The sequence below is a fragment of the Schistocerca americana genome, chromosome 1 (genome assembly GCF_021461395.2).
Source record: "Schistocerca americana isolate TAMUIC-IGC-003095 chromosome 1, iqSchAmer2.1, whole genome shotgun sequence".
Lineage (NCBI taxonomy): Eukaryota > Metazoa > Arthropoda > Insecta > Orthoptera > Acrididae > Schistocerca > Schistocerca americana.
Window position 1 is genome coordinate 436,011,907 of NC_060119.1, and position 25,772 is coordinate 436,037,678.

The 25,772-nt window shown below is 44.1% G+C and overlaps 1 protein-coding gene and 1 long non-coding RNA gene across 2 annotated transcripts in view; both read left to right on the forward strand.

Moving 5' to 3' along the window:
* Positions 1–25,772, forward strand: part of LOC124602690 (serine/threonine-protein kinase 3) — a 362,931-nt gene that overhangs the window by 63,893 nt on the left and 273,266 nt on the right. The window lies entirely within an intron of this gene.
* LOC124602716 overlaps positions 1–25,772 on the forward strand; it is a 31,745-nt gene that overhangs the window by 588 nt on the left and 5,385 nt on the right. The window lies entirely within an intron of this gene.

Genomic DNA, 25,772 nt, shown 5'->3' on the forward strand with positions numbered 1-25,772 from the left:
TGCTTCATTTTCAACAAAGCCTCAGTATTATTTCTAATGGCCATCCCATAATACTGCTGTAGTTCATCAATTATTTTGTCTGTCAGCCTGCCTCTTGTGGTTTTACCATCAGAAAGTTTGTCTCTCAAACTTTGTTTCAACTTCCACAACCTGGTGCCCATCGTCTTCTGGACATGATCCTTATAACACAGCAATCTATATAAAAATTACCGATTTATTAGATCTTGAAGTAATGCACGTAAAAAGTTTTAAATTTTCAACTCCTGTAGATTATATTTGAAAAAAATAAAATACTTGCCATGTGAGTTTATAAGTGATATACATCATTTTATTCGGAAAATTGCAAATTTTATAATGAGATAAAAATCCGAAAACGTGAAAAAAAATTTCCGTTCTAACTCCCCCTAACGCATTACTTGTCCCAACGCTACAATAGTCCAATTAAAATTACTTAATGGTTGACGTCTGTCACTCGGCGCTACATTGTTGCCACATACTCTGACCTAATCACAACCTCATGATGTGCAGTGTATCTGAGGCAACGCCGGTCAGCAATCTGCGGCCGAACTAAAATCATGATGGCTTTGTTCACGATGTTTAGGCTAATCTCTAGTAGCAAACTCAAGACAAAATTTTCAGTTTGAGCGGTAAAAGCAAACTGTACTTTCTTACTGTCGTTGGTTATCTGCAACTATCCTCACACAGGCTGCTGCGTTGCTAAATGATGAACAGTCCTGTTTGGCACTTGGTTGCAGATTGTGGGCGACTCAAGCAAATTCCAAACGAAAGAAGAATGATAGGAACAAAAGTAAGTGCAAATAAAAAAAGTCAGTACGGTGATGAAAATTTGCGGCCACGTATTAGAAGTAAAAAATACATATAAATAAAAATTAAAATCAAAATCTTTTGATTGGATTTATAAAAATAAAAATTTCGTTGCATTTGACGAGATTCGAACCTCAGCATTATTCGCTAACCACTGCACTACACCATTAAACTCCAGTGGGTTGTTGTATTTATGACTCTGTGATGCAGTCGCAACGATTAAACGCAGCCTTAAAAAAATTCAGCTTCACACAATATCGTGCGAAGCTTATCTAATGTAAGCCGATCTCTGTTGTTATAACAACTATAGAGTATATGTGATGCTGAATCGCGTCTTGTGCGGAAGGATCCAGTAGTGTTTGGTTAGTATTGGTTAGTACTGTGTATGTAACGTGTGTATTTCGTTAAGACCTTTGTGTGTGTGTGTGTGTGTGTGTGTGTGTGTGTGTGTGTGTGTGTAGGAGGGTGGTTTTTTGGTGTGGTTGTCTTGTGTGATGAAATAAGGAATAAAAGAGCCAGACCCAGTATTCGGGATCCAAAAACATCAGCGCAGAAAGCCTGATAAAGAAATCGAAGTAGACTAGCTGCTGCGACAGTTTGGCAACGGGGAACGCTTCGGGCGTCACTTTGAGCCCTCGGATTGGAAGAAACCAGCTACAACGCATGAAATGTCTATCAAGTAATTTTAATCATAGTATAGAAGAAATTCGTTCTCGCCATGTGCAGTTGTAATGTTTTGGCTGAGTGTTTCTTCGTGACCCCTAGCGCACTGGATAGCGGTTACAGTTGTAGGTATAGTACGTGTTGTGACATGGTTAGAATCCACTTTTTTTATGTAGTTCTACGTAGATTTTCCCCCTTAAACAGCATAATGTTTAGTTATTACTAATACATTTGAAACTATGTTAAAATATCATACGCGACGGTCATGGCAATTCATGTGCTACATTGCGTCTGTTCTTTTACGTAGGTAACAGACTGAAAGAAAACAGTCAGTAAATAAATAAAATCCGTTGGTAATACGGATCGTCGCTATGAAATGATAGAGACAAGTTCGTCCGTCCTTGAAGATCACATATTTCAAAACAGATGTTGCAGATTAGTATACAGGGTGTATCAAATAGAATCATCCGATTTAAAAAAAAAATCGTAACTATTATGTTCTTTGACGTATGTGCGTGAGCAACGTACTGTTGGAAAGAGCAAACTCTCGAGTTATTACATGGTTCCCGCTACGTAGGAGCAGTGTGCGCTCACATCAGTTCTACTAAAAATGATGTCGGGACAACAGAAAGCGTTTTGTGTTCTACGTTTTACGCAGTGCGAGTCAGTAATAACTGACTTTCGTACTAGCTATTGTTTGGATCCTCCTACAGCACAGAGCATTAGACAATGGCTCGAACAATTGTGAGGAATAGGTTGCTGGTGTAAAGGCAAATCGCCGGGCCGTCCCCGAGAGTCCGACAGAGACGTCGAATGCATTCGCCACAGTTACACAAGGAGGCCGCAGAAATCTGTTCGCTGTGCAGCTCGACAGCTCAACAGCTCAACATGCCCCCGATGTCCGTATGGCGTGTGTTGCATTGACGTTTACGCATGAAACCATACAAAATCCATCTACTGCAAGCTCTTCGTCACGGTGACAAACAACATCGTTGGAGCTACGTAATTTCTTTCTTGACAAGATGGAGGATGACAGTTTTCTTCCACACTTAGTGTTTAGTGACGAGGCAACATTACATTTAAATGGAAACGTGAACCGTCATAATATGAGAATATTGGGTACGGAACAACCACATGAAGGGACTCTCCAAAATTTGTGTTTCGTGCAGTTTCACTGTTGGAGGATGATTCGAACGACTTCATTTACCAACAGGATAGGGCACCGCCACACTGGCATCTGGAAATGCGGGAATTTTTAAATCAAAGGGTTAGTTAGCGATGGATCGGTCGCTTTGAACCAAATGATTCAGCTTACAGTACTGGCCTCCAAGGTCACCGGACCTGACTGTATGTGATTATTTCTTTTGGGGGTTTATAAAAGACTGTTAATGTGCTTCCGTTACAAACGACGATGAATGTACTGAGACTTGGTATAACAGCAGCTGTGTAAGCTGTAATTCAAGACTTGCTGGCTGCAGTGTGGAGACAATTTGGAAAGTATATTGACGTATGTCGTGCATTTCAAAGGGAGCATATTGAACAGCTATGAAAAGGTATGAAAAAAAACTTTTAGAATTTCCTGTACATCAAAAAACGAAGTTCATTGTGTATGTTCATTAGTTTCAGAACTATACTTGTGGCAAGTCGGATGATTCTTTTTGATACACCCTGCATATCTGTTCATCAAACCCGGTATATATGACAGTGTTTGACGTAAACAACGAAGAATTTCCAAGACTGACAAGATTCCGACTTTCTAGAAAGGAATGCACTCGAGCAATTAACGCGACGTTGTGGAAGAATGGGTTCTACCTACATAAATAGATAAGTGGCGGGCAGTTGTTGTAACGCCGGCAAGAGTCACTGTGTCTCCACAAAGTTTCTTCTTTTCGTGCTGGTGTTGTATCTGGCTGTTGCTCTTCTTGCAGCGAAAATCGTTTTTGTCGGCAGTCTTGTATATGGTAGGGTTTGGCTATAAGAGATGTGAAATCAGTCGTTAAACAGAGGGAGAATTCATAAACACACAGGGACATTTCATAAACGCTCTTAATTTTAAAACTCACTTTGAACTCGTGTCCATGGTTGTCATGAAATCTTTGATATTCAGCCTAGTCTATACCTTGAATGTGATTGTATTTTACCATAATATGTGATTTTTAACCTAGGACGCGGTACCATACCAGAGGTGCTAGTTGTAAGGTTTCAAGTTCACGAATGACATCTGCACTCAAAAGAAATCTGACGTGCTTCGTGTAAAAGAAACATAAAAGACCAATACGACAATTTTACCATAACAGAATTTTGATGGCCAGTCAATGAATGGTCCATGAAAATGGCGTAAGTTCGATATTGTGGTGTGTGCATGAATAAACTAAAATTCTGGTACTGAAGGCGACATCGAATCTTTCAAGACCCTTAATTTTGTGGTGCTTTTACGTTTCAGGCACATATTTCATTTTCTTGATCCTGATTACATAAACTTCGTTTTCCTTGAAACCCGCACTTTCACTTGATGTTGTTGTCCACACCCATTTTTATAGCACGGCATGACTAAGAGAAGGGTTGTTTGGCAGGACACCTCAAGGAATCGTCAGTTTGGTAATGAAGGGGAGCGTGGTGGGTAAAAATTACAGAGTGGAAACCAAGGGATGAATACAGTAAGCACGTTTAGATATAGCGTGCAGTAGTTAATCGGAGATGAAGCAGCTTGTGCAGGATATATCAGCGTGGGGAGCAGCATCAAACTACTTTTCGGTCTGAAGACCACAACAATTTCACTTGCTAATGTGTAAAATTTGAACCGCTTATAGTGTTTCCACCTGCAGTGTAGTCTTGTCGTTCACTTTTCCTTCATCCTGTTGTGAGGGCTTGATCACCGCAGTGGTTGACGACGTGGAACCTCTCTGGGGCAGTAAGTTTCATCCCGAGGAGGAGACAAGGCGTGGAGGGCCCCTAGGTTGTAGGCAACCGGTGGGCCCGTATTGTCAGCCGAGCAGCGGCCGGCGTAGGCGGGCCAGGCGAACCGCGGTTGTTTAATAACTCGAGCCTACTCGGCGGGCGCTCTGTGTTTCCTTTCAGTCTGCTAAATTATAAACACTCGTTCCGCAGCCGCCGAAGGCCTTGAAAACCAGGCAACCACCCACGTTGAAATTTAATGCTGCCGCGATCGATCGCGAGGGAGGGCTTCTGTCATCTCCGGCAGTCTCCCGCCTTTCCGTACCGCCCTCCCGACCGCTTCTCATTAACGTGGTGGATTTCAGGTGCGAGGCGGAGCTCGACCGTGCTCTGGATGTCGCGTTTCGTGTTACGAAGAACAGCGTCTCCAGCACCCGTACTTTAATGTTCCGTGCAATGATATAGTGATTCTGATTGTTATAAAGCCCACTACAGATGCTCGCGTTTGAATTGCAGTACAACTATAAACGACTATGCGTTCGTTTAGCTCTTGCTTTTGCTGAAATAAATGAATTTTTAAGCTTTATCGTTTCAGTGTTATTCTTTATGGGAAGGTATTAGTATTGTCTATCACCGTCTATCAGCATTACAGTTGCCATCTCGGATGGAGAAGGAACAGCTATCTTCTATTCGGATTTTGTATAATCTTTTGTGTGCTTTAGAACAATAGTCAAAAAGTACTGGTACATGATACGCAATGTCCTGCACTTATGGAGACCTGGAAGCGAAAAGACAAAAAATCTTTTACTTTCCACGAGAAGAAGTATTTTCTTCAGGTTTCAAAAATGTCGGTGTACTGACATTGCGTCTGTTTGGTTGATATTGACAGCACTTCGAATAAGACCTTGGCCTTGGTCACTCCCCCCTTTCAATTCAGTGACGTTGTGCGCGAAACGAAAAAAATAGTAATGTCCATAGTCGTGTTCAAGAATACGATGACCAGTAACAGAGCTTATGTTATTCCTTGTCGTCGTGGGACAAGATACGGTTGTATGCATCTACCAAGTGACGATTTTTTTTTATTTCTCTGTTTGTGGTGCTCACAGTGACAGGGGAGAAGAAATTTGATAATAAAATTGTGTTTCGTAGCAATTACTGTAAAAGTGCAACAATTACCAGGGACGCCATGGATGATTTTTCTGTGCGATATGAGAAACAACTGGCAGTGCTTCCAAACGCAAACTTAATTACATGGAGGTGATATGCTGGAGTGTTCAGGACACTTTCAGAAGTGAAAAGTTGCAAGGCTAAGAACACTGTGCTAAGACTTCAATGAGAACAAAATTACTGGTCGAAAACGTATAGGAAGCCTGGGCATCTTTCATAGTGAAGTAAACAGTTTGACTCAGAATTGTGAAATAGAATTCAAAAGAACTGAGAGATATTTATAGAATGGGAGGGAAGTCTGGACAACTTGTTATCATAAAATATTTGCAGACAGAATACTCAATATGGTTTGTGGCCAGTATGGGAAGCCTCGTGATGCAAGTGGATGAGTGATGCTACTAGCAAGGAATATAGCCATAGACAGTTCCTGCCTGTTACTATTGTGAAAGCAATAAAGCCATTATAGAGACCTTGTAGGTAGGTTGGTAATTTCTACAAGACTGCAGGTAGAATCCTGATGAAACTGTGTATGGCAGCGAGTATCGAAAACGGCCTTTGCTAGTGGGACATTTTTGAAAATGGTTGTGATGGATTCAGTAATCCTGTTACGGTGTAACAGGACTAAAGTAACGCATAGTTTATGTATCATGACAATGACTTTGACCTCCAAGAACCATCAGCAAATAGCCGAAACGTAAAGGTGTAGGGAACTGATTGTGAAGAGTAAGGCAGAGTCTCTTGAAAAAATGTGCAGTCTGCAGAAAATCAGCTATCCGACAAGAATATGCAGTTGGATTGTACTAAAAGAGCGTTGTTGTTGTTGTTGTGGTCTTCAATCCAGAGACTGGTTTGCTGCAGCTCTCCATGCTACTCTATCCTGTGCAAGCTTCATCTCCCAATACCTACTGCAACCTACATCGTTCTGAATCTGCTTGGTGTATTCATCTCTTGGTTTCCCTCTACGATTTTTACCCTCCGCGCTGCCCTCCGATACTAAATTGGTGATCCCTTGATGCCTCAGAATATGTCCTACCAACCGATCCCTTCTTCTAGTCAAGTTGTGCCACAAACTCCATTTCTCCCCAATTCTATTCAATACCTCCTCATTAGTTATGTGATCTACCCATCTAATCTTCACCATTCTTCTGTAGCACCACATGTCGAAAGCTTCTATTCTCTATTTGTCTGAACTATTTATCGTCTACGTTTCATTTCCATACATGGCTACACTCCATACAAATACTTTCAGAAACGACTTCCTGACACTTAAATCTATACTCGATGTTAACAAATTTCTCTTCTTCAGAAACGCTTTCCTTGCCATTGCCAGTTTACATTTTATATCCCCTCTACTTCGACCATCACCAGTTATTTTGCTCCCCAAATAGCAAAACTCATTTACTACTTTAAGCGTCTCATTTCCTAATCTAATACCTTCAGCATCACCTGATGTAATTCGACTACATTCCATTATCCTCGTTTTGCTTTTGTTGATGTTCATCTTATATCCGCCTTTCAAGACACTGACCATTCCGTTCAACTGTTCTTCCAAGTTCTTTGCTGTCTCTGACAGAATTACAGTGTCATCGGCGAACCTCAAAGTTTTATTTTCTTCTCTATGGATTTTAATACCTACTCCGAATTTTTCTTTTGTTTCCTTTACTGCTTGCTCAATATACAGATTGAATAACATCGGGGAGAGGCTACAACCCTGTCTCACTCCCTTCCCAACCACTGCTTCCCTTTCATGCCCATCGACTCCTCTAACTGCCATCTGGTTTCTGTACAAATTGTAAATAGCGTTAGGGGGTGTAGAAGTTAAGGTGAACTTTTTCTTATATTTCGGAAGCGACATTTACTTCACTTACGGTGCACGTATCTCGACAGTAATTATGCTGTATTCTTGAAATCGCTCTCAAATTAATATTATGACCGTATCTTCGTATTACGGGTAATACGTCATAGAAATGTAAAAGGTAATTTTTAAACAATATAAATATGACATTATTGTTCCCTCAGTTACATTCCGAACCATAAGATGTGAGGCACAACATGTTTCTGTGGATATTAAGAAAAATCACAGTTTGAGTCATAATACAAATACGAAGCTCCAAATAACAGTACCGAAATCCAAACGTGCATTTAAAATTAATCTCGTAGACATTATTTTAATAATTAAACTAACATAGATGAATGAATATAATTTCTTTTACGGGTTAACCTAATGTAACGCAGTGTTGACAAAAAACATCATCATCTTAGTTGTTACAGATCAAGAGGAGCGTGTTCTCAAAGTATGGCGTGAAAATGCTGCCTTCTCAGGTCCACGTCCCCATATTGTGAGAGATCTAGACAGGAATAGACCTAACGAAGATGTGCTCTTATCACCCTGCACGAGCTGCTTGTAAACGTTGAATCAGAATTCTTGATGATCTCTTCAACTGGTGTCAAATTTTAGGGCAACGCTTCATGGAAGAAGGAAATTGGAGGTGTGTGAGGAGGACATTGCTTGGGGTCCACTCTTGAATCATTTGTAGACAGCACTTGGAACTGTTAGGCACATTGACAACGCCTTCACAGTACATCCACTCCCGTTATGGTATTTGTCAGCTCTCTATCACAGTCTGAAATTTGAATATAATTAACTGCCCAAAATTATGCCCACGAAAAACTTTACCTTCCAGTGATTGCTCTGGCGGAAAAAAATCTTGACAGGTATTGTAGAACAACTGGAAGTATCAGGAAAACTGGACCATGTCTACATTGTAGAGTTTCGTTGCAGGAATGAGTAAAGCAAGTGTATTTTAAGGACAGCACTTCCTTAACAGCACTGGAGCTCTACTTTACTTTTCATCATGTCCTCATCGAATCCATCCTCTCATTCTTTATTCAGGTAATAGGCATGGTACACAGGGGCTACGCCAGGAAAAAGTTTCTTGGGGTTCTTCAGCTTTTCTGAGGCTCTTCCGCGCTGCTTATTGCTTTTGCATATGCAGCTCATGGGCATATTTCAGTGTTTCCTGTCGCTCTTCATTTGCAATGTGGTTACCAATTTTAAATTTATCATATATTTGGCAAGTATCATTTTTGTGAATATAGACAGATTAAAATTTTCCTTAAAACCTTGTCTGTAGTTCCATTCTTTAATGGACTGCATTCCAATATGGAGTGGTATTCTTAAATTACCCTTACCGTACTGTAAGTACCGTGCAATACCACCAAGGTATGCGACTAGAGGGAGTAATATGACAGGGTTGAGCTGTGATTGGTTCTTGCTTCTTGCTAAAGTAACGTTTTTTCATTTAAACAAGATCTGAACATTTATTTTCTAAAAAATAGCACAATTTATAAATTTAAGAGACAGTTACTTTTTCCGGACCAAAATTGTATCAGTATAGGCAAGCCAATCAGCTTTGTATTTACTCAACACCAAAATGTTAATGTACATTATGAAATTCCACTACAGTGAAAACACATGGAGTATATACAGGGTGAAAAGTATTTAAACCGACAAACTCTGGGAGGTTGTAGGGGATATCAAAACAAATATTTTTCCCTAACGTCATTTTTTTCCTATGAGGAGTATTTAAACTGGTAGAGGAAGATTTGTCTGGTCGCAAATTAATTAAACCAACAAACTCTATTCCATTTTTTTATGACCAAGAGACAACACATTAACACAACCCAATTTCAATTACATTAGATTTTCAAAAATGCCTCCATTGACACGTAAACAAAGGTTACACCGTCGGATCATGTTCTGTCTGACACGGGCAAAAACCCCAGGAGTATCCTGAATTGTTCCTGCTGCTGCTAGTATCCGGGCAACCAGATACTCTTCTGATGCAACATGAGTTGCGTAAACAGGATTGCGCATCTAGCCCCGCACAAAAAAGTCCAGAGGGGACATATCTGGGGATCAAGCAGGCCATGGTACAGGACCACCTCTGCCAATCCACATTTCTGGGAACCGTCGGTCCAGGAATCGACGCACACGACGACCGAAATGTGCCGGTGCCCCGTCATGTTGGAACTTGTAGGGAGCGGGACGTCTTCCAGCAATTCTGGCAATTCTCTGGCGAGAAAATTGTAATAGTGCCTGCCATTTAATTGCCTAGGTAGCAGATACGGCCCAATTAAACAGTCCCCAACAACACCGACCCACAGATTAACGAAGAACTGCACTGATTGAAGTATCCCGCTCCACATGCTGCAAGACAGCTTCCTCAAATTGCAGCGTTCTTACCGTGCGACGGCGTCCCGGTCCAGGTAATCTACTAAATGACCCGGTCGCACGCAGACGTTGGTACTCAGCAGCAAAGGTCGTATGATGCGGGATACGGCGATTAGGATCTTGTTGTTGATAAACCCGCTGTGCAGCTCGTCAGTTGTGGTGCGCTACGTAGTACGCACCATCCATATCAGTTACTCACTCCAGGCGTATCGCTCCATTAGTAAACAGAGACAGTGCCCTACTACACTGGTGGACAACAGTTGCCTACAACTGAAGATCGTAATACGGCCACTAACAACTGACGAGCGTAATACGGCCTCCACCGGTTTAAATAATCCTCATAGGAGAAAATGACATTAGGGAAAAATGTTTGTTTTGATGTCCCTACAGCCTCCCAGCGTTTGTCGGTTTAAATACTTTTCACCCTGTATAAAACTTGATTTAAAATACATACATATAAAAATTTGCACGCAAAACTATTATTCAAGGAGCAAATTCTACTTCAAATTTTTATAATAAAAATACATTCCAAATAAGCACCACACCTAGCGTGACTGCTAAATAGGCAGCGAGTTGATTGCATAGAACGTAACGATAAATCAAATGACATTAAATCCAGTGGCCAAAAGAATATGCCCAGGGAATTGGGACTCGACAGATATGAAGCACAGTTAGAAGGCAAGTACTAGTTTTATAATACGTCGTTAATCAGGCTGAATTCGCTTAGTACGCACAGCAGCGCCAACCATTTCATACCATCTTCAGATCTCCACCACGAGAGAACAGCGCTGTATAGTAAAATGCGAGCGCGCGCGCGCGCGCGCACGCACGCACACGCGCACGCGCACACACACACAAAATTGCGCTGTCTCCAGTCTCTGCTCGGTAACAGCCAGCCAGATATCCCTGAAGGAAACTGCGCCCAATCCCGTCGCATCGCAAATCTCCGGCCAACGCCCTCCTTGTTGCCCTCCACCACAGCAGCCACGACGTGCAGTTAAATCTAACGGTCGTTTCCACTACTGAGCTCCGGCGCTTGTAAACACTAGCTCGCCGTCAGAAACAAGTCTACTCGTACTGCTAGCTGTTCAGCGAAGGTTCGCTCGGTGGCGCCTGTGTTGCGATGCACGCGGCGCAGCGCCGCCACCGAGCAGCTCAACCATGTACGCTACGCAGTGGCATGGGTTGTAGCGTGTGGCGGCTGCGTGACATCTCGTAGCGGTACATCTTTTTTGAGTGTAGAAAGGCAGATCTAAATCATCATTAAAACCTTGTCTCTAGTCCCATTCTTTAATGCGCTGCATTCCAGTATGGAGTGACATTCTTAAATTACCCTCTCATCCGCTTGTAAGGAAATCTTAAATGTAAAAAAGTACGTAAATATGTAATGCGGTTGTTTCTTTGTTTACTTTAATCGACTCTACAATTATTGTAAATGTAAAATTGCTGGGCACATTATATTGACAAATAGAGCTCCTTTCTAAGACGTATACATATGTATTAACAGATGACGGGGAAATTTAGTGTCTGACGAAAAATGTGAAGCACACACAACGGGAGGCGGAAACGAAATTTCAAGGGTTCAGGTGTTACGTGATGTTATTTCGGTGATTACAAAATCAAGTTAAATTTACAAAGAACTGAGCCCACTTAACAGTGTACTGTTGCATCCCCTATGGCCTGGATGCACGCACTGATTTGATTGGGAAGGGTGTCATATAAAGCTGTTTCATCCTCTCCTGAGCCAAGCTGGCCCACATTACTGATTCTTGATATCCTGATTACTGTCACTGGGACGGAGATGACGTCCGAGCAATCCCACGCGTTCTGTCGGGGGCAGATTTGCTGGGATCATGCTGGTTAAGGTAGTACCTCAACATCAAGCAGACAACTGATAGATACATGCCATATTTGGGCAAGAATTCTCCTATTCAAAAACGGCACTATGATACTGTCGAATGAGATGTAACACATAAGGACACAGGATGTCTGTGGCGTATCATTGTGTCACCAGAGTTCCTTCAACACTACCAGCCGTGACCTCATACCTGGCGTCTCTCCACACAATGACAACGCTGTGCCTCTCAAAAAACTTATCTTGAGGTCGCTGTCTTTCTAACTGAGGATGATCATCACCGCGATTCATTGCCGAAGACGATGCGATACCATTCATCTGCAGTCCATGCTTCCGAGACATGGCATCACTCTAAATGCAGCGGTTTGTGTTGCGACGTTAACAGCAGGCTACATACGGGACAGTAATTTCCCAGTCCAACTGCTACTAGTCTCCGACGAATGGTGCGAGATTACATAGAATGTTGCGGGGAGTCCAGGGGTTGTCCCATCCAGTGGTGGTCTTTCCCCAGTGGCAGGCGCACGTGTGAAGAGAGCACGGCGATCGCTTCGTTCTGGTGGTTAGATGTGATCGGCTTGAACCTTACTCACTACTATGACTGCTGTCGCGTAGGAATGTGCCACAAATCTGAAAATTGTACAGTTCTACTATCTGACCAAATGGAGACGCACAATGAGGCTCCTTTGAACCTCGTGGCAGGTGCTGATAACCTATTTCAAAAGAGTTCGTGGCGTCTCTGTGTACTCCTCAGTGCTCACTCAACGTCTGTTCATGTCCATTATATACTCTGCCAGACCTAAGTAGCAACATCAAACACGAACAGCCATTCTGTATGTCTCAGAAAACTGCAACTCTGATAATTTACTTACCCCTCCCATAGCGTGCACTTGCACCAAGTTACACTGACATCCGACCATGTTTCGTGGCTGTTTCATTTTTCGTCAGTGTACACACTCGAGGGCGTAGTTGGCTTTTACCATGACAGGACTGCCTCGTCTGCAAGAAGCATGTCGTAACTCAAAAATTGAGAAACTGGATGTGGCCCACTGACATACAACATCGTAGCGAGTGGTTGCAGCTATCTCTCATAGCATTAGTTGCTTTTGCATTTGGATCAGAAATAAGACATCCTTGTTGCTTCTTCTTATATCGGCTTGATGGTGGTGGTAACAACTTCCTGTGGGACCAAACTGCTGAGGTCATCGGTCCCTAGGCTTACACACTACTTTAACTTAACGCTAGGGACGACACAGATACCCATGCCCGAGGGAGGACTCTAACCTCCGATGGGGGGCAGCCGCGTGAACCGTGACAAGGCGCCTCTAACCGCATGGCTACCCCGCCCATATCGACTTGGCTACATGTTATCTCCCTGTATCTACATGAAACGTATATACTCTTTATGAAGAAAAAAAAGTGTGGCAGAGCGAAGTTTTTGTTGTTCAGTGTTTCACGGTGGCTCCCCCATTGCGTTCTGAGGGAATAGGAAATCGCCGATTTTATGTGCTTTGTAAATGTTGTCATTAATCATTTTCCTCTCTACATTTCCAAGGAGGCGACTTATATGGCTCTAGGATTACCATAGATACTGCTCCGTAAACCAGGTGGTGCGATTTTAGTGAAAGGGTTTTCGCGAACTATCAGCCTTATTACTTCTAGCGTCTGCAGTTGCACACGCTGCCTGACAAAAGAAGTGAAACACGCAGAAGACATTGTCGGATGCAATGTAACCTCCTGCACGTTCACACCGTTGACGGTTATGTACATGATTGGAGTTGCAGTTTTCTGAAACAGGCAGAAAGGCCGCCAGAGTGATGAGTGTTGTTTGTGTTCATTGTTATCATCAGACTACGTGGGGTACGAAAGAGTCGTGAACAGCGTGAGTTGTTTGATAACTGAAGCACATGGCCAGCCGATGTGGCCGAGCGGTTCTAGGCGCTTCAGTCTGGAACCGCGCGACCGCTACGGTCGCAGGTTCGAATCCTGCCTCGGGCATGGACGTTTGTGATGTCCTTAGGTTAGTTGGGTTTAAGTAGTTCTATGTTCTAGGGGACTGATGACCTCAGATGTTCAGTCCCATAGTGCTCAGAACCATTTGTAAAGCACATGGAGATGTCGTGTACTAGTGTGAGGCAGCATTATCAGCACCTAACAGTGTTTGAAACGGGCCTCATTGCAGCTCTCAGTTTGGCCACCTGTCTAGCCACCATAAGGCAGAATAGCCTTATTGTGCAACAGGCACATCGTCAGGTCTTCACATTTGAATCTGCCATCGGAGAGCAAGTAATGAACTCCCTGTAGTGTTCTGTGTCATCCCATACCATTGGTCGGGGATTAACAGCAGTCAGACAAGGGAATTACAGTCCCATGAGTAGGCTGTCGTTAATACAACAAACAGGTTGTTGCATTTGGAGTAGAGTCGCGATCGGGAAGCATGGAATGCTGATGAATGACGTCGGATTGTGTTCAGCGATAAATCGCTGTTCTTCATTACCCAGGACGACCACCGTTGGCTAATATGGCACAACTTGGAAGTCCTATTCGTCCATTGTTCGGGAGAGGCACAGTGACCCTTTTTTTCCATCAATGTGTTTGGAACCATAAGGTATGAATTAAGATTGGTAGTGATCGACGGAACTTTGTTGACTCAAATGCATGACGTGGGCATCCTTTGTCGTCGTGTGTTACCTCTCATCTGACAATATCTCGGTGCCGTTTTTGTGCAGCATAATGCTCGTCTACACACAGTGCCTGTCTGTGAACTGTCGGCGGGATGTTGAGGTACTCACGTGGCCAGCTAGATCTCCCAGATTTGTTCCTGATACAACATGTGTGTGTTCATCTCGGACGTAAACTGCACTTCGGTGGCAGTATCCAGGATATGAAGAACCGATTACAGCCTTTGTGAGCCAGTCTGCATGTCTCAGGAGAAGGTACAACGGCTTCATGACCCCCTTTCTTCAGATCAGTGCGTGCACCCAGGCCAGACGGATGACAGTGTTATACTGGTAAGTGGGCTCATATTGCCAAGTTCTTTGTAAATTTGACTCGTTGTTGTGATCCCCGACATTTTATGTACCTTACTTTTGCGCTCCTCCTCCCCTTCTGGATGCTTCACTTCTTTTGTCAAGCTGTGCGTGTATTTTTTTTTGTTTTTTGTTTTTCTTCTTCTTCACCTATGTTTCGTTCTATCGCCAGTCACTGTACCGCACAGGGGTATCACCGTCCTTTCGTGAGTACATGCATGGCGAGCACGGTGTCCCAAGCTATTGCAGCTTTCCTTCTTTCCCGGGCTGCATTTCCTTTCGCTTTCCCTCCGCCCTATCCTCTCCCTCTCTTGGTGTCCTTGTTTATGTTGGCCGCGCTATCCTCCTGGTTATGTTGGCTTTGCACTTTGGTTTTGTTGAGTAATTACGTCATCCTTATGGCATTCTCTGTCCCCCCTCTGGGGTTTGACCTCAATTACTAAATTTCTATTCCGTAGTGTAAGCCATTTGGGGAAGAGCACCTTACCTAATTCTCCGGCCTGTGTCCTCCTAGTTCCTTCCATCTTTTCCTTCACATCATTGTCTGATGCTAGGGTACATAACCAGCATGGTAGCCAGCCTGTGTGATGCGGTCGCTATGTACACTTTTAGTTGAGCCCCCTGAACACTTTTGACCTGAGCTGTGACCTCATATAAGCCTAGGTCATCATGGAACATCCGAAGGTAATGGCCGCCGTGCCAGACGGCCCTTACTGTGGCTGGGTGGCGCCCATGGGGAGAGCCCCTGATCGGAGTGGGTGGTATCAGGGCAGACGCTATGCAAATGAGACGCATACGGGTCCAGAACTCAGGCCGTTCTTCTACGGCTGTCTCTTTGAATGGAAATGACTCTTTTAGTGCTGCTTTTTCTGCCCCTTCGGCCTTCCATTCCATGGCTACCCCCTGGGAGGAGGGTCAGGCTCGTCGGCAAGGGCGAAAATTTTCCCCCACTATCTGGTTTGCACAAGGACTGATGCAGATACTTTCACCAGTACCAAACCTTTATTTTTTGTGGAACACATTGAAGAAAAGTTTGGCGAAGTGGATTCTCTGAGCAAGATGCGGTCGAGTTCGTTGTTGATCAAAAAAGTTTCAACTGCCCAGTCTGCGGCCCATCATGCCTGTGACCATCTTGGCACGATTCCTGTGCCCATTACTCCCCACAAGTCTTTGAATATGGTTCAAGGTGTAATTTTTCACAGGGACCTCATCCTTCAAACTGATGAACTTAGGAACAACGTAGGACGGCGGGGCATTCACTTTGTTCGGCGTGTTCAGAAGGGCCTGAAGGACAATCTCATTGATGCTGGTGCCTTTACCCAGGACTTTGAAGGGGATACCCTCCCTGAGGACAAGATTATGGTTTATCAGTTTGACGTGAAGCTGTACATCCCACCACCTATGAGATGTTCCAAGTGCTTGCGTTTTGGACACGTCTTCCTATTGTTCGCAGACCCCTCTGTGTGGTGACTGTGGACATCCACTCCATGAGGTGAGTTCCTGTGTTCCCCCTCCTGTGTTTGTTAATTGCCATGGCAATCACTCTCCACGTTCACCGGATTGCCTGGTTTATAAGAAGGAAAAGAACGTACAGGAATACAAGTCCCTTGATTGTCTAACCTGCACCGAGGCTCGTAAGAAGTATGCACGTCTTCATCTTGTGTCAATGACGTCTAGCTATGCTTTAGTTACATCTTCACCCCTTTCTCCCCCTAATCGCCCCCTCTCCTCCGCCCCCCCCCCCCTCCCCTGCGGTCCCCACGCTATCACCTCCGGGCACCGCTCCCCCTCCCCAACCGGAGAAGTGTCCCGCTTCTTCGGCGTCTACCGGCCAGGGGGGCCCTCCCGGGACTGCCCTTCCCGGCATTTGCCAGGCCAAAGGTCCGCTGCCATACGACGACCCCCAGGTCGCCCGCTCTCTTTCTGTTCCAGATCTTGCTGCAGCTGGCTTCTTTTTGCAGCACAAGCACAGCCCTCCTCGATCTCAGACAGAAAAGAAGAATAAACATAAGTTCCGGGGCAAGGAGCCTCTGGTGTCGCCAGAGGTCCCGTCCCCACCGTCCCCACCTTCCCAACCTGACTCTGACCTGCTGTTCATGGATGTCGCCCCCTCCTTGTCGATAACGGGTGGTGACCCGGCACCATGACTGGCTTTAGCCTGTTTCCCCCAATTTGAATCAACATTCTGTGGTTATCCAATGGCATTGTAATGGATATTACCGTCACCTTCCGGAGTTGAAATCCCTTATTTCGTTTTACTCTGCAGCTTGTGTAGTTCTACAGGAATCTCATTTTACTGATGATCATTCGCCGACCCTCCGTGGGTGCCGTGCTTTCTGTCGCAATCGGGTCGGCCCCCTGCAGGGCTCTGGTGGCGTTTTTACGTTGGTCCATACGAACGTTGCTAGCACGTGGATTCCCCTTCAAACTACATTGGAAGCGGTTGCCGTTAGGGTCCACTTAGACTCAGGGGTTACAGTTTGGAATCTTTATCTCCCCCCTGACACACTCTTACATCTGCTGCCCTTCTTCAGCAACTTCCTCCTCCCTTCCTCCTTCGCGGGGATTTTAATGCTCATCATCCCTTGTGGGGCAGTGCATTTCCATCTAGTCGGGGTCTTCTCATAGACCAGTTTCTTGCAGAACGATTAGTACCTTCTTAATGATGGCTCCCTTACCCATTTCAGTGCTGGTCATGGTACCTTTGCTGCCATTGATCTTTGTCTTTCTTCTCCCTCCCTTCATTACACTGGTCGTCACAGCACGACCTTTGCGATAGTGACCACTTCCCGTTCATTCTCTCGTTCCCGTCCCGCTCCCCGATGGACAGGTTACCTCGTTGGTCTTTCCAACGCGCCGATTGGCCTCTATATACTGCACAGGTCTTTTTTTTTTCCCTCCCTCTTTGTCGGGTTGTATTGATGACGTCCTACGTGACGTGTCTGATGCGATTGTTCGCGCTGTTAGCCTTGCTATCCCACGCTCATCTGGACCATTTCACCGCCGGCAAGTCCCGTGGTGGAGTACGGCCATTGCCATTGGCATCCGTATCGCCGTCGAGAATTGCAACACCTTAAGAGGCACCCATCCTCTGTCAATCTTATTACCTTCAAACGCCTTCGCGCCAAAGCCCGTTACTTAATCAAACGGAGCAAACGGATGTGTTGGGAACGCTTTGTTTCTTCCCTCGTTTCTACTGTCCCTATGTCACAGGTATGTGCTACACTTCACTCCCTTCAAGGTTGCCATCGGCAGTCTACCCTCCCGGGCCTTGTACTTCCGGATGGCCTTTGCACGGACCCGTTGATTCTCGCGGTACATCTTGCGATCCATTTTGCAACAGCATCAGCATCAGCATCAACCTCCTATCCGGCTGCTTTCCTTCACCAGAAACAACAGGCCGAAGCTTCCGCCTTATGTTTTACCCCTTGTCAGTCAGAATCTTACAACGAACCTTTTACTGAATGGGAACTTCTTTATGCACTTTCATATTCTCATGATACGGTCCCTGGCCCAGACTCCATTCATAACCAATTGCTTCAACATCTCAGTGCTCCACAACGACAACATCTTCCCTGGGTGCTTAACCGTATTTGGCTCAAGGGTGACTTCCCTTCTCAGTGGTTCCTGTCCTTAAGCCTGGTAAGAACCCCCTATTTGTCGAAAGCTATTGGCCAATTAGTCTGACAAATGTTGTTTGCAAGTTACTTGAACTGATGGTAGCCCGTCGGCTCATTTGGGTCCTCGAATCTCGGGATCTATTGTCCCCTTACCAGTGTGGCTTCCGAGAGGGTCGGCCTCCAATCGATCATTTACTTCGCTTGGAATTCGCAGTTCGGCAAGCTTTTTCGCAGCGCCGCCGTTTGGTTGCAGTATTTTTCGACCTTCGCAAGGCTTGGCGCCATCACATCTTACTTACACTTCATCAGTGGGGTCTTTGGGGCCCACTCCCGATTTTTATCCGCCAGTTCCTGTCCCATCGGTCGTTCAGTGTTTAGGTTGGTGTTGTTTTTAGTTCTCTATGGACCCAGGAGAATGGCATCCCACAGGGTTCCGTATTGAGTGTACTTCTTTTCCTCATTGCTATAGATGGACTTGTGGCCTCCGTCGGTCCTTTGCTCACCCCGTCTCGGTATGTGGATGATTTCTGCATTTGGGTTGGTTCCTCTTCGATGGCGTTTGCAGAGCGGCAGCTCAAGGGTGCTATATGGCGTGCCTCTGCGTGGGACCTCTCACACAGGTTTCAGTTCTCTCCTTTAAAATCGCGGGTAGTCCACTTCTGTCGCTGTACTACGGTCCACCCCAACCCGGAGCTCTACCTCGATGCACAACGATTACCTGTTGTCCCACAGTTTCCTTTCCTGGATCTTCTTTTCGACAACAAGCTCACGTGGTTGCCTCATATCAGACTTCTGAAGATAGGATGTTTCCGTGAACTCAATTTCCTTCGCTTCCTTGCCCACACCTCTTGGGGTGCGGACCATTCCACTCTTCTCCACCTTTATCGGGCTTTAGTGCTGTCGCGCTTGGACTACGGTTGTCAAGTTTATGGTTCGGCTGCTCCTTCCACACTGCACCTTCTGGATCCGGTCCACTATCGTGGTATCCGTTTGGCCACCAGTGCCTTCCCTACTAGTCCTGTTGGTAGTCTCCTGGTTGACGCTGGTATCTCTCCCCCCCCCCCCCCCCCCCTCTTTCCGTTCGGCGGTCCCAGCTTCTGGTTTCATATGCAATCGCTGTCCGTTCCTCTCCCACTCGTCCTTCCTATTCTATCCGGTTCCCAGACCAAGGACGTCGCCCATCTGGTTCCCGCCCTCGGGCGGGTTTACCAGTTGGGGTCCGCTTTGCGTCTCTTCGCCGTGATTTTCAGCTTCCTTCTTTGTCCTGTCTCCCACGTTCCCTCCCCCTCCCCAACAGCATACTTTTACAGCATCTCGCCTCCTGCTTTCCAATATTCGCATAAGTTCTTTTGCGTACCTTGAGGCATTGGTGCACTCGTGGTTAAACGGATATTGCGGAGAAGTGACTTATCCACAGCCTACAGAATGAATTTTCACTCTGCATTGGAGTGCCCGCTGTTTCTGTATAATGCCAGTGCCCAGAGAATAACCACCAAAGACCAAGGAAAACCTTTTCCTGGACATGGAACGGTTCCATACTACACCATTGCACTTCTAGGCACACCGTTCAGTAGTCGATGACTATGTCCCCGCATTATTACTCCCATTACTGCCATTTCTATCAGTCTTAAGTAACCGTGTTATGATCGAAATCACATAGAAATCTACTTATTAAGTTAATAATGTAGTATAACATGAGAGAGAGAATCACACTTCGCTGGAGCAAACACGAAGCCACAGCTTTTGAGAGAGTGTTTTCACATGGGCTGTGTGGCTGTTACGAAGTATTTTTTGGATTTTTTTCCTTTTATTCCATTCACGGTGTATGAGTTTACGATTCACGTCCTCCATTTTTTATTTAAAATTTAGGTAGACATATGAAAGTCAGTCACCAGCTTTTATTGTTGTCACAAGGTCAATGAATACGTGTTCCTAAGGTATATTCTAGTTTACCATGTCATTATCCGATAATTTTATTTTTCATCTGCACATTTTTAAGAATTATACTACACGTTCGAAACCGTAGCGCCGTTCCGCCTATGATGTACTCATCTTACCCGCTTTTCTTTGTTTCTAATGGGATATTAAGTTGTTCTTCTATAGAAGGAGTCCCTTTATAAGTTTTTATTTTTTATTTTTGTCGCTACAGGTAGTGGAATCTCATCCTTTTTTTTCTAAGTAATCAGCCATCAATGTTTTATGATATTGACGAAGCAAAATACAGCATGAAAGATTTCGGTTACGCACTTCTGATTCCCTGACCGGTCCGGCGGCTGATAGGCATTACATAAGACCACTAGGAACACATGGCTGGAACAGAAGGTGTCGTTAGGCTTTTATACACCAATTACGCGTCGTCTAGCGCGTGAGTTCTCCTCACAACACCTCTTCTTCCCTCCTCCCCCCCCCCCCCCCCCCCCCCCCCACCCGCGTTCCGCACACACACACACACACACTTTTTCTTCACCACTAGAGAAGACTTTCTTTTTCTTTTTTTTCCCCTTAAGTTCCTTTGTTGTCTCATGGTTGTCAGAACTGTGACTTAACCACACAGCATTGCCGCACTAGCTCTCGCGGCAGGCGTAATGCCTCCAGAAACACCTAGCTCAAATGTTGCCTTTTATTGTAAGGATTTTCTATTAGTCTCCATTTCAAATGTCATAAAAACTTCTTTTTTTTATAACGACCTTCCCTGGAGACAGTTGATGTAGCTGAATCAGGTGCAAACCAGTTAGTCACGAACAGGAAAAAATTGGTTCACTGATGGACATACTGGTGAAAAGGAAACATGGTGTCTGTAGTAAGATGTGGCAGCTGTGACTGAAATAATCAGTTGTGATATATTTTAGCTGATGGCTGTAATATACACATAAACAATAGACAAAGCAGAATTTTAAAGACTGGTTTGTCCATTTGTTGAATGGACAAAGGATAATCATGGACTTTGGAGGTCAACTGGAAGTGGATGAATTTTGCTACCTCGGAAGTAGAGATGATACAAAAGAAGCATGCAAGAAAGACATAGCAACAGTTACATGTAAATGTATACAAAGTGAGGCACGTAAGATAATTCTACCGAATGCGCAAGGCAGAATGGCTTCATTTAAAAAGAAGCAGCTGCTAACACAGAAAAAAATATAAAATGCCTGAGAGCGGGAAGATCTTCCTAAAAACGATCGTAGGAACACGGCTTTGTATGGGTGGGAAACGTCAGAAAAGAAGTTGTTGAAAGTACAATGTGTGTGTGTGTGAGAGAGAGAGAGAGAGAGAGAGAGAGAGAGAGAGAGAGAATTTTTCAGGCTCAGACATATATTCAGCAAGACAGTCCCGATTACCGGCGTCAAAGGCCATCTGCAGATCGTAAGACGGATGTTCACTCGAACCACTGAGAAAACCACATTGTCAATAATTTTTGTCGTCTTTATCAAAATAAATGCAGAATTCCTTTTTTGCTTAAGTGCTTTTGCTGCTTAAATGTGCCTTACCCGTGGCATGGTACAGTGTCCTGGAATCGCTGGAAGCTGCTGATTCAGCATTGCGACGTTGCCTAATGTTTGCTGGGTTGTGCAGCCAGAGTCGTGACAGTATTGAAGATTACTTGACAGAGGGTACAATTATGCTGAACAGCGTCCCAACAGCAGACGTGTGGGCCTGGCTAATACACCAAAGCCCTGGTTCAAATCCCAGCTTGTCGCAAAGTTGCACAATAGAAACTTCCTGGCAGATGAAAATTGTTTGCCGGACCAAGACTCGAACACGGGACTTCTGCCTTTCACGGGCAAGCGCTCTATCAGCTGAGCTTCCCAAGCACGACTCACTAGCCGTTCTCACAACTTTACTTCCACCAGTACCTCGTCTCAGTAGAAGTCTGAACGACAAAAATAATTTACAATATTAACACTGTTTCTCAGTGTCAGTGTGATTTTAGTAAACGGAATCCGTCGTCTCATAAATACCCGACGGGTGCAGTGAGCGCCATTGTGAAACAGAAAAAAAGTAGTAGACACATTTATTGACAGCTAACTGGGAAAACTACAAAGGGTTTGCTGCTTATATACCGGATGATCAAAAAGTCAGTATAAATTTGAAAACTGAATAAATCATGGAGTAATGTAGATAGAGGGGTACAAATTGACACACATGCTTGGAATGACATGGGGTTTTATTAGAACCAAAAAAGTATAAACGTTCAAAAATGTCCGACAGATAGCGCTCCATCTGATCAGAATAGCAATAATTAGCATAACAAAGTAAGACAAAGCAAAGATGATGATCTTTACAGGAAATGCTCAATATGTTCACCATCGTTCCTCAACAATAGCCCTAGTCGAGGAATAATGTTGTGAACAGCACTGTAAAGCATGTCCGGAGTTATGGTGAGGCATTGGCGTCGGATGTTGTCTTTCAGCATCCCTAGAGATGTCGGTCGATCACGACACACTTGCGACTTCAGGTAACCCCAAAGCCAATAATCGCAGGGAATGAGGTCTGGGGACCTGGGAGGCCAAGCATGACGAAAGTGGTGGCGGAGCACACGATCATCACCAAACGACGCGCGCAAGAGATCTTTCACGCATCTAGCAATATGGGGTGGTTCTAATAAAACCCCATGTCATTCCAAACGTGTGTTAATTTTTACCTCTCTATCTACATTATTACGTGGTTTATTAAGTTTTCAAATTTATACTGACTTTTTGATCACCCGGTATAATCATTGTTAATTCCCCTTATGGAGAGCGCCAAAACCCATTGTTTTCATGGCTTTTTTCAGTCTTTCCCATTTCTTCCCTAAAACCTCTCATAATTTCACTGTGCTTTTTCCTCCTTTGCCCACATATTTCCTGTTTTCTTGTCTTTGGGAGTTTGCTGACATTTTTCTGATTTTTTTTCTCTTTTTTTTCATGCCTGTCATGTCTTCCATGGAGATGTTTAGACCCTTGAGGTCTTCCATGGCTCCCTTTTCTCCAGCTAGTTTACGCTGTGTTAGTCGTCACCATTAAAAATCTTGGTCAATCTGTTTTCGTTCATCCTATGCAGATGTCCGTGGAATTTTGTTCATTGCACAGCACAGCACTATTAATAACTCAGAGGCAACCTCTACGAGAAATTACAAGTGAAATGGGCTGTCGCCATGACCTGTAATTACCAAAGTTAATTGCTCGCCTTAGAAGTGCGAAATTATCTCTCCACTTGCCACGCGGTTTTTGTTATAACATTACGGACGGCACACACAAAGTTGTCTCCGTAAAATCTAAGCGATCCAGGGCGGTGTACAGTCCTAGCGAGTTCACTTCCTACTTCTACCGAAAACGCTTCTGCTAGCTGCGCGGCTGTGACGTCATCAGAGGCACAGCGCACGCAGGCGTTTGACGCCGACGGATTGATATGTCGGTGCGAAGTGTCCATTCCAACTGCCTCTCTGGCCGTGTTTATATATGGGCGCGGCGGACCGTCAAACGGAACAGATATCAACCGCATTAAGCGCAGGTGGCAGTATCTAGATAACCGGTTCTCAGTCGTTTAACTGTTTACAATCTTTCTAATTTTTGGATGAACAGAGTTAATTTTGCTTTTGTAACTGAAAAAGTTTTAGCTCGACTTCATTTAAATTTTGCTGATTAGAATTTTTATAACTGAACCAACAGTAGAACGTGACCACAGAACTGTCTAAGATTTTTGTAATAATTATTATTATTCCCAATACAGTTTTGAAACTTGTTACAGCTTTATTTTAGCATGAATGTAATAGAGTGCTGTAATTAGAAGTATTACAAATCGAAATGATTATTTATTATGAATAACCTTTTCGTTCAAAATTCGGTTTAGTAAACCGCTTGTAAACTAATAGAGGTCACTTATACATACATAATGTCTTTTTTTTTTTGTTTGTTTGTTTGACTGAGGTTATATACGAATTTTCATCTTTCTGAGTCTAATACGTAGCACCTTCAATTTTTCGTAAAAACGCCTATTTTGACCTAAATGTTGCTGTGATCATGTTGAGACTTGAAAGTTTTAATTGTGACATACTTTTTGCATATTCTGACTAATTTTACTATTTAGCACCACTTCTTTTCTATGTTGTTGTTGTCTTCAGTCCTGAAACTGGTTTGATGCAGCTCTCCTTGCTAATCTATCCTGTGCAAGCTCCTTCATCTCCCAGTACTTACTGCAACTTACATCCTTCTGAATCTGCTTAGTGTATTCATCTCTTGGTCTCCCTCTACGATTTTTGCCCTCCACACTGCCCTCCAATGCTAAATTTGTGATCCCTTGATGCCTCAGGACATGTCCTACCAACCGATCCCTTCTTCTAGTCAAGTTGTGCCACAAACTTCTCTTCTCCCCGATCCTATTCAATACCTCCTCATTAGTTATGCGATCTACCCATCTAATCTTCACCATTCTTCTGTAGCACCACATGTCGAAAGCTTCTATTCTTTATTTGTCTGAACTATTTATCGTCCACGTTTCATTTCAATACATGGCTACACTCCATACAAATACTTTCAGAATGGACTTCTTGACACTTAAATCTATATTCGATGTTAACAAATTTCTCTTCTTCAGAAACGCTTTCCTTGCCATTATATCCTCTCTACTTCGACCATCATCAATTATTTTGCTCCCGAAATAGCAAAACTCCTTTACTACTTGAAGTGTCTCATTTCCTAATGTAATTCCCTCAGCATCGCCCGACTTAATTCGACTAAATTCCATTATCCTCGTTTTGCCTTTGTTGATGTTCAACTTATATCCTCCTTTCAAGACACTGTCCATTCCGTTCAACTGCTCTTCCAAGTCCTTTGCTGTCTCTGACAGAATTACAATGTCATCGGCGAACCTCGAAGTTTTATTTTCTTCTCCATGGATTTTAATACCTACTCCGAATTTTTCTTTTGTTTCCTTTACTGCTTGCTCAATATACAAATTCAACAACATCGGGGAGAGGCTACAACCCTGTCTCACTCCCTTCCCAGCCACTGCTTCCCTTTCGTGTCCCTCGACTCTTATAATTGCCATCTGGTTTCTGTACAAATTGTAAATAGCTTTTCGCTCCCTTTATTTTACCCCTGCCACCTTCAGAATTTGAAAGAGAGTATTCCAGTCAACATTGTCAAAAGCTTTCTCCGAGTCTACAAATGCTAGGAACGTAGGTTTGCCTTTACTTAATCTAGCTTCTAAGATAAGTCGTAGGATCAGTATTGCCTCACGTGTTCCAATATTTCTACGGAATCCAAACTGATCTTCCCCGGGGTCGGCTTCTACCAGTTTTTCCATTCGTCTGTACGAATTCTTGTTAGTATTTTGCAGCTGTGGCCTATTAAACTGATAGTTCGGTAATTTTCACATCTGTCAACACCTGCTTTCTTTGGGATTGGAATTATTATATTCTTCTTGAAGTCTGAGGGTATTTCGCCTGTCTCGTACATCTTACCAGATGGTAGAGTTTTGTCAGGACTGGCTCTCCCAAGGTCGTCAGTAGT